The 9,760-nt window shown below is 40.2% G+C and overlaps 1 non-coding gene across 1 annotated transcript; it reads left to right on the top strand.

Moving 5' to 3' along the window:
* Nucleotides 1-8,661: 8,661 nt before the first annotated feature.
* Trnas-uga (transfer RNA serine (anticodon UGA)) lies at nucleotides 8,662-8,743 on the top strand. The gene has a single exon. It is a non-coding gene; the product is annotated as a tRNA-Ser (tRNA).
* The last annotated feature ends 1,017 nt before the right edge of the window (nucleotides 8,744-9,760 follow it).

The following is a 9,760-nucleotide window of genomic DNA, read 5'->3' as shown; positions in this document are numbered from 1 at the left end:
AGCAGCATGGATACTTACCCATATCGTGCCTACTTGGAAAATCTCTTGACGTACGGAAAAGAAGCCAAGAATACTCATCTGGATGCTTGCGTGGTATGGAAACCTGACACGGCAGGTGTAGACACGTTTAGCGACACAGTCCTGACAGAAGATGACAATCCTCACAATGTGGGGTTTAACGACCGTCGTAAGAAAATTCTGCAAGGGCGAAGTTTAGAACTGATGGATCGTTTGCATTTGGACATGTGGTTACAAGAAAAGTATTTGCTGAACGGGGTGGATATCCATCTGAGACTGAATCGTAGCAGTGCCGCTTTCCATTTGATGGCCCATGCCAATGAATACAAAACTATCATTCAAGAAGCCCGACTTTACGTACGTCGTGTGGAAGTGTTACCTTAAGTGGGAAACGACGTCAGTCAGACGTTGAGCAGAACGACTGCCAAGTATCCGATACGACGCGTATAAGTGAAAACGTTCACAATTCCCGCTGGACAGCGATCCATGATCGAAGATCATCTGTTCCAAGGACAGTTACCCAAGCGTTTGATTGTTGGTATCGTCAGGAATTCAGCCTTCAACGGAACCCACGATCAAAATCCTTTTGAGTTTCAACATTACAATGTGTCCAAGATCGAAGTCAGTCGCGACGGCAAGACCTTGTGTACCCGGCCCTTTGAGCCTAACTTTGGTGTCACGAAGAATTATTTGAGATCGTACTTGTCCCTGTACGAAGCCACGGGACAGTTAGGAACCAACACCAGTCACGGTATTTCGTACGACGATTATGCAGCAGACTAGGCTTTGTGGGGTTTTGATTTCACTCCAGACCAAGGCAGCGACGAGGGACATTTCCACCCTATAAAATCGGGTCAGATTCGTGTGGAACTTCAGTTTGCAAACCCACCTCCAGATCACAGAGTGAACGTCCTCCTGTATGCAGAATTTGACAATACCATAGAAATCAACAGATTGAGAGAAGTCATTCTAGACTATTAGAAGCCATGGAAGACTGTTATCCCTCTTTGCCTAGTGGAGAAACTTTGAAGATGGAATGTGAGGAGACCGGGGAAGAAGAATCTCAAGACAAAGATGAAGAAGTTATCAGGATGATGTCAAGATGGCCAGAACAAAAAGCCCATTTAGTCTCCTGTTTTGCCAAACACTTGGTCGAAAAAATGACGGAATTGATCAAGAAAGATTGCTATGGATGTCAAAACGATCATCCCAGTCAAATTCAACACGATAAATGCCTAATGCTGAGTCAAGAAGAAAAATTGAACGAGTATCTGGAGGAAGCTTGGAGTCTCATCTCGGACGAAGTCGTGTTGCATCAGTGGTATAAAGACTTGCGTGAACATTCTTGTCCACCATTAACCACTCAAGAGATCCATCGTATCGAAGCTCTCCTGAATCAGAGTGGGGAGACGAAGCGAAGAAACGGTTATTTGTCAGACATTTTAAAGCAAAAAGTCAGGATCGAATTGATGACTTATTATTACCTGTGAAGAAGAAAAAAGAAACACACAAAACATGGGTACCTGGGAACTTTATTACCTTTTGAACTACAGTTCGTACACTGCTTCTTGGAATCCTGTCGTCTGTGCTAAAGATGAACTCCCTCATCGCAAACCTCAAGACCATCTAGCTTATGTGATCAACACGGACGACAGTCATCTCCCAGGAACCCACTGGGTAGCCGTCTACTTTCCTCAAGAAGGATGTGTGGAATATTTCGATTCGTATGGATTGCCCCCTTTGGAAGACGATATCATTGACTTTATGAGAAGAAATGCTCAGACCACCCGATTCAATAATGTGAAATTACAAGGCACATATTCCTTGGTGTGTGGACAATATTGTGTGTATTTTCTGCATCATCGCAGCCTGGGCTATTCCTTAGAACATTTAGTGACTCATTTTGATCCTCGTTCTTCTTCTAGAAACGATGTGAAAGTAGATCAATGGTTTTGTGACCATTATGCTTATCTTTTGTCTCAAGCTAGGAAACGTAGTGTCCATCAATGGCCTAATGACTTCCAACAGTGGAAATCACAATTTCATTCACAACAATGTCAGCCTTGTCCAAAATAATGTGTGAGTTGGAAAAAAAAATGTTTGTCATTTGAAACAAAATGTTTGATGTTATATTGTTGGATTATTGTTAAAAATGTTAGAGTTGTTTGTTAGTGTTAAGTGATTTTGAATAAAAAATGTTGTGTTTTGAAAAAATGCCTTTGTGGTTTGTTTGACTATAGAAATCTTGATTCATGCCCTTTGACTTCTTACTATCCCTCTCATGGCACTCACTGAACGTTCCGGCTCGAAAACCGTGGAGGGATGTTTTCCTTCACGTCCGCGCTTTGACTTTAAAGCCGGGGTAGCCTCCAGTCTAACCATCCATTGTCGACTCATCCTCCTACGAAGATGTGCTCCAAACTAGCTAAGCTAAACGAAGCCTACGTGAATTTGCACAGGGTCAGACACAGTCTGATACCGAAGCCAGAAGAGATAGAGAATGTGAGAATGTTAAAAGTCACTGAAGACCTGATAGAAGAGCTCTTCAGAGAAGAAGTGAACAGGGAGAAAGAAGAATGGACAGAGAAGTACAGACTTCAGAAACAGCAGAGACAGCAGCAACAGCAGCAGCAACCTGATCCTGACAGAGGCTTTGTCGATTGTCGTATCGACACCAAAGAGTTCTTCTTCTCTTTCCGAAGAAGCAGACCTATCGTCAGAAAGTCTATCGTTAGAGGACATCGCATTCTTAGAAACTAAAAGATTGCCATAGCAAACAAAAAAACAGCCCTTTTCAGGGCTACCCAATACTCTAGAAAAGAAATAGTAATCCATTTGCCAATGTGTGTATGTAGAGTAGTGTGAATATAAACACTGACTCTTTTTTATAGTGTGAGTGTATGTGTTTGTGTATATGATTGTGTGTTTGTTAAGTGCTCACGTACGTTTGTGTGAATAGTAGATTATGATGATTTTTTTTTTTTTTTTGCTGTTTCACGTGTGGGGAGAGTAGATTTGGGGTTTGATTGGATTGCTTTGCGTATGTGGATAGTATGTTATTTGTTTAATAAATTTTTTTAGAATACTGATGGGTAGTATAAAAAGTGAGTGAGTGTTTGTTTTAGGTCCGCGCGTTGTTTGGTTATGATCTAGGTAAGATCAATTTTATTTTAGGGGATGTTTTCGATCACGTCCGCGCTTTCAGTATAAATTAAAAATCGTTCGGCAGTCTAGCTACCCTTGTTGATTGATCAACACCACCAGAATGAACACCAGACTAGCTAAACTGCTTGAACTTCATGTACACCTGGAATATGCCAGGCGTATAGTGAATGAGCTGGCTGCAGAGGCCATCGTAGAAGAGGGAAGGATGAAAGAGGAGGAGAGAAGAAACAAAGAAGAGGAGGAGAGAAGAAACAAAGAAGAGGAAGAAAAGGAGAGAGGAAATTTCAGAATCCCAGAGACAGAAGATTGGGGTTCTGAAGCCACTGATCCCGCCTCTGCTCTCCCCCAAAAAAGAGTGAAAAGAGACTGGGGAAGAAGATGTGTGTGTGGTGCCAGGCCTGGAAGGTGCCATCATTAGCCAGGTGCCATGGAGTTCAAAAACAAACAGCCCTTTTCAGGGCTACCCAATACTCTAGAAAAGAAATAGTAATCGATTTGCCAGTGTGTGTACGTAGAGTAGTGTGAATATAAACACTGACTCTTTTTTTTTCTTGTGTGTATGTGTGTGTGTGTGTGTGTGTGTGTGTGTTTGTTTGTAAGCGCTCACGTACGTTTGTGTGGATAGTAGATTTGGGTTTAATTTTAATGCTTTGCGTGTGTGAATAGTAGATTAGGGGTTTGCTTATTGATGCTTCACGTATGTGGATAGTAGATCATATGAAATGAGAAAAGTAGGGGATGTTTTCCTTCACGTCCGCGCTTTAACTATAAAACTAACAGTGTTTGCCATTGGAGCTCATTCCATGGAATAAGCAAACAAGAAGATGCCAGCAGCTTCAGCTTTGTATAACAACCTTATGGGAAGTTGGTACTGGATGGTGGATGGATTGAATGTAGCAGAAAGGCTTGAACAGGAATGGAGGTATGCAGTGACAAAAGACTTCGTCTCAAGACAAGTAACCAGCCTCCACTTAGCAATCGATATTGTGAAAGAAATGACAGCGGATGAGGAGAAGAGAATCAGAGGTTTCATTAACCCACCGTATGTGAAAGTGGGCAAGTTGAAAGAAGCCATAGTTTATGTGACGAGTGTAAGGTGTTTTTTAGAAGACATTGTAGAATGGACAGATTGGTCTTTTGTGAAGTGGGGCTTAGACAAGCTTAAGAAAGCGGAAGAAGTAATGAGGAAAGTGCTGACCGAAGAGGTCAAGAACATCAAAGAAAAGTGGTCAAAGGAAAGAAAAGAAGAATAAAATAGAAAGAAAAAGGAAGAACTAGAGAAACTAAACGCTAACTGGATGAAAATCCAACAGAAGTTCCGAGCCATGGGTCACCCGGACTGGATACCGGAAACAGAAAAGAAGAAGAAGAAGAAAGGAATGATGGAAAAAATAAGGGAATGGATAAAGAAGTTAAGGAGTTAGAAGAAGAAGAAGAAACCCAATGGCCCTTTTCAGGGCCACTCCAATTTCTCGAAAAGAGATCGACTTTTAATTGCCACCCCCCCCCTTTTTTTATTTATTTATTTTTTTTTTTAAATCTCATGTTAATTTCCCCTTGTCCCTATACAGGCCCACGATTTATTTCCATGTTAATTTCCCATTGTCCCTATACAGTCCCGCGATTTATGTCCATGTTAATTTCCCATTGTCCCTATACAGTCCCACGATTTATTCCCCATGTTAAATTCCCCTTGTCCCCAGACAGTCCCACGAACTATTCCCCCATGTTAATTCCCATTGTCCCTATACAGTCCCACGATTTTTCTCCATGTTAAATTTACATAGTCCCTATATCGTCCCAGGGGTGTTTTTAATGATAAGTCCCATTGTCCCTGAATCGTCCCACTTAACTACTTACGCGCGAGGCCTGCTATGAGCACGGCATTTGGAAATAAACTTTTAAACAAGTTTTATATGAGTTTGAACTTAAAATTTTCTTCCATCGCTTTACAGTTACCTTCTCTCTTTAGATATATTTTGAAACATTACTAACGCGCACGGCCTCTGTGAGCGCGGGGCCCAAATCAGTCATATCGGCCTATGGCCGGCCCTCTATAGGCGTGTAACTGATTTATCGGCCTAATGCAGAGATAGTAGATAACGCTGATAGCTGATATTCATTTCCGCTTTTCGCACATTAATTTGCTCTACTCAAAAACTCGTGAGAAACAATGCTTTTAGCTGAATAGCATTTGCAGGAATGTCATGTGATACTATTAATATTACATTAGCTCTAGAAATCACTCTGATAGGTTTGGTTTGGTGTTAAATGGCACAGCAACACGAGTTGTTTGTGTACTGCCAATACATTTGAAGTTTATAAAGTGCCTTGGTCAATGATCAAACCAGCGCCCTTAAATCGCCAATTCGGCTCGCCAACCACCAGTCTCCGCGCTTCCTGTCAAAATTATCCGTTTCTTACAACACGCAGAAGAACGCACCGGGCATATCCCCGATCCCGCAGGAGATCCCACCCGAGAGAGTAACAAGTGTAAAGTTTAATATGGAAATGTACCTCTGGAGCCTTGAAGGCTTTAACAATGTAGGGATCGGGTGAATATGGAGGGTACAAGACGTTTGTGTGGTTTATTCACCTCTGTAGTCGATTCTTGCATATCGGAATCGCACCTTATTGGTAAAACTATATCCTAAAAACATGAATCCGGATACTTGCATTTTCCACAAGGTGTGTGTGTGTGTGATGAATTGAATAATTTGACCAAATCAATTCCGTTAAACACTTTTTTTGTAATATATCCATACAGTTTTCTTGGGATTAGCCATGAACCTAAATACTGTCATATGCATTTCCGTGTATACATTTTATAACAGACACAATTCTTCTTTTCCCATTTCAGTTGTGCATTTGTTGCTGATTATGAATAGATTGGTTGACTTAGGTGTATTGTTTCAAATTTCAAAAGGGACATACTTCTTGGTGCAATACTGCTGGATCTGAGTTGTTGATACCTATAGATCCAGTAATGCAGTACTTGTTTTAAGTTACATTTAAAGGAAATGTATTTTAAAAAATATTAAAAAGTATTATTATTTTTCTAACAAGCATTATTACAAACGACTACAGAAAATGTTATGATTCTTTTCTTTGGTGGCCTTGAACTTTTCTCATGTTCAGTGCTCGAATTTAATGAATATTGTAAGTTTATATTTTAAAGTCCTGCCTGACTGCCAACAAACTAAATAATACTATTCTATCATCGTCTGATGCATTTCGCAGTTGCATAACTTCGATTTGGATACACAGTGCGTACAAAGGGTAAATGGCACCCTGATAACCCAAAGTTTTTTTTTCTCGCCCCAAGACCTCTGACGCCCGTGGTTTTGGTGCCCCAAACCATCTGACACCAATGGCAACCCCCTCCAGTCAGTACGCTACCGTGGATACATACATACATACATACATACATACGTATGGAGTTAGTATAGACATGTTTCAAGTACATAACTGTATCCTTTTTGAAAATTCGTTTTCGATGCGATAAACTGCTCTTTAAGTTAATAATTAGTATGATTTACAACATCAAACAGTCCGTGATTCTCTCTCTCTCTCTCTCTCTCTCACACACACACACACACACACACACGGATGGAGACCAACAAGGTCTCATTGGATAGTTTTGTATTTTGACACCCTCTCTAATTTTTAAGGTAGAAGGCATGAACCTAATTATTACAAGCCTAGCATTTATAAATTCACGCAGAAGCTAAATTTAGTTTAGATTTGTTTTAGATTTACTTTGAGTTAGGCTTGGAAATGGGTTGGTTTGTTGGTGACTGCCTGTCACAGTTAGACGAGTACTGGAGATCGAATTCGTAACTCTGGCTGCAAATGAGCAGCCTACTTGGCTTACGTATTTACGTGTGTCTGCTACGTAGGTAAATATCTAGAAATCTAGATGGTTGAGGGGTTATGAAAAGTATGCTAATTTGTTATAGTACTAGTGAACTTTATTCATGTATAAGGCACATGCTTATTATTGTCACAGGAAAATATTCAAAACAGCTCTTTGCTGTCAAGAATGAATGTAAAATTTAGGGGTTGGTGGCAGTGTTGGTTCAGTATAAAAGCCACCAGTTGCATCAGGAATTTAACCTTAAATCTCACATGTATGCATTCTACAAAAACCATTAGTTTGTTTTTATTTGTATCTTCAGTGTAAAATTATTCTCAGTTTTCTGCAATAGGTCATTGTCGGATGAAAACTCACCAGATAAACTGTCCAGTGAGACCCAAGTAGGTCTCCGCTTTTTTTCTTCTGACAGCGGAGACCAACGTTGTCGGGCCGTATTCCATACTGAAGTTTTACGCTACGTTAACCTCCCCACAGTTCTGACTTATCGGACGCTCGCTAGTAATTAATAAATTTATTTCGACTGACCATGGTATGCGGATGGAAACTAAAATCCCTCTTCTTTTAACTTATGGCATTAAATCTTTCAGAACACTTACTTTTTAGTAATAATCCGTGTCAGAACAGTGGACAGTGGAGATTTTAATTATATTGGTCAATAGAGTTACTGATTAGCTGTTTGAACGACACTATTCTAATTTGCGATTCACTTAATAATTCTCACAGCAGTACCCAAGACAGCTTCGTGTGAGAAATCGCAATTTCTCTAAAGAAAAGAAACGAACGCATATGGTATTGATATGATAGTATCGAAAAAGACAAATAGTTGTAAGAAAATGCACTATTAAGTATTATGCATGTCCACATTGGAACACAGGGGCTCGTTACAAAGAAAATCAAGATTGGGGTTCTAACCTGTAATAATATAACACAAGGGAAGACACCGGTCCGCACCCCTCGGCAGTTCCAACACTGCTAGTTTATCCTAATTGCGTCTGCTAATTACCAACTTAGGCCAGTCGTAATCAAGAATAGTTCAATTTTCAAAACAGCTCGATATACTTCGTTCAATTTGTGATATAATGGAGAAAATGCAATAATTGTTCGCCGATCTTGACGTATGTACATCTACCCTACTCACAGGGCAATTTTGCATTCGGACAATGTTGGATTCCACCATTGACCGAAAGGTAAGATCCGAACAAACTTACCTTTCGGTCAATGGTGAAATCCAAGATTGTCCGAATGCAAAATTGCCCTGTGAGTAGGATAGATGTTAATACGTTAAGATCGGCGAACATTTTCTCTATTATGTCACAAATTGAACGAAGTGTGTCGAGCTGTTTTGAAAATTGAACTATTCTTGATTACGACTGGCCTAAGTTGGAAATTAGCAGACGCAATTAGGATAAACTAGCAGTGTTGGAACTGCCGGGGGGGGGGGGAGCGTGCGGACCGGTGTCTTCCCTTGTGTTATATTATTACAGGTTAGAACCCCAATCTTGATTTTCTTTGTAACGAGCCCCTGTGCATTGGAATATATATTTCACGGGATTTATAGAAGTTCTAGTTAAGAGGACAAGAGTGAATCGTGTTGCCATGGAGCTGTGATGGCCGAGTGGTTAAGGCGTTGGACTTGAAATCCAATGGGCATTGCCCGCGCAGGTTCGAATCCTGCTCGCAGCGTAGTATGTTTTTTATCCTCCCCTAAATAAACATGCATATGAAAGTTTAATTTGTTGTCATTGCTAAATGATTTTAAATGATTTATATATATTCGAACCCCGCACCTTTCTGGTACGCCAAGCCACTAAGCGCCGAGGCTTTATTGAAAAAGGGGACATCTAACGCGAGGAAAGTGTGACAAATATTTCACCTTCTGTACTTTAGTGGCAAGTAATTACTGCACATAGATGTGAGTCTAGAGGTGTGTGTGTTGGGTGGGTGCGCTGTAATAAGAGGCACCGGAATATAAAATAATATAAATATTTACTGACACTAGTTTGTTCTTGGTGCATAAGATAGCAGAGCATGAACTATATATATCGTGTTTTATTGCTAATGGGGTTTGTTTGTATTTTTTTATAAAAAAAACGAATATATCATTTCGTACAAGTGCCGTGGAGAGAGAGAGAGAGAGAGAGAGAGAGAGAGAGAGCAATACATTCAATGTTTTTAAGTAAATATTTCAGACACAACTTTGCTCAGATTATTTTCTTTTCAGAATTCATGTTAATATTATCAGGTCCTGACATATCGTTTGGTTCTAAAGATGATTGTGAATAGGTATTTATTTTCTCGCAGAGAGAAACTGACATTAGCCGATCAACGATTTAATCGCTGTCCCTGCCTCACACTCGTAGAGATTTCCCCAAATGTTTGCTTTTAAAAATTAGCTGGAGAATGACCCCATCAAGGTCGACTCAGCATGACTCCAGTCTACTCCCCACACCAGACAAGAAATGTCACTCACGATTAATATCTGCCAGCATCAGAGGATAGTATTACATTGTGTCAGTTACAACTTAACTACTGACATACATTAAACATAATACAAGAACAGCAGCAGCAGAAGGGTTGAACGGAGTTTTTGCTGGAGCGTAATTTATGGAAAACTAAAGCCTCCTACGAAAACGAAAAAAAATAAGGCCATTAACGTCAAATCAAAGCCTCTAACCAACCGAAAGTTTCTCTAATTAGGTT

The sequence above is a fragment of the Sinohyriopsis cumingii genome, chromosome 13 (genome assembly GCF_028554795.1).
Source record: "Sinohyriopsis cumingii isolate HCF-2022 chromosome 13, ASM2855479v2, whole genome shotgun sequence".
Taxonomy (NCBI): Eukaryota; Metazoa; Mollusca; class Bivalvia; order Unionida; family Unionidae; genus Sinohyriopsis; species Sinohyriopsis cumingii.
Note: the sequence above shows the minus strand (reverse complement) of the source record. Positions and strands in the feature narration are given on the sequence as shown.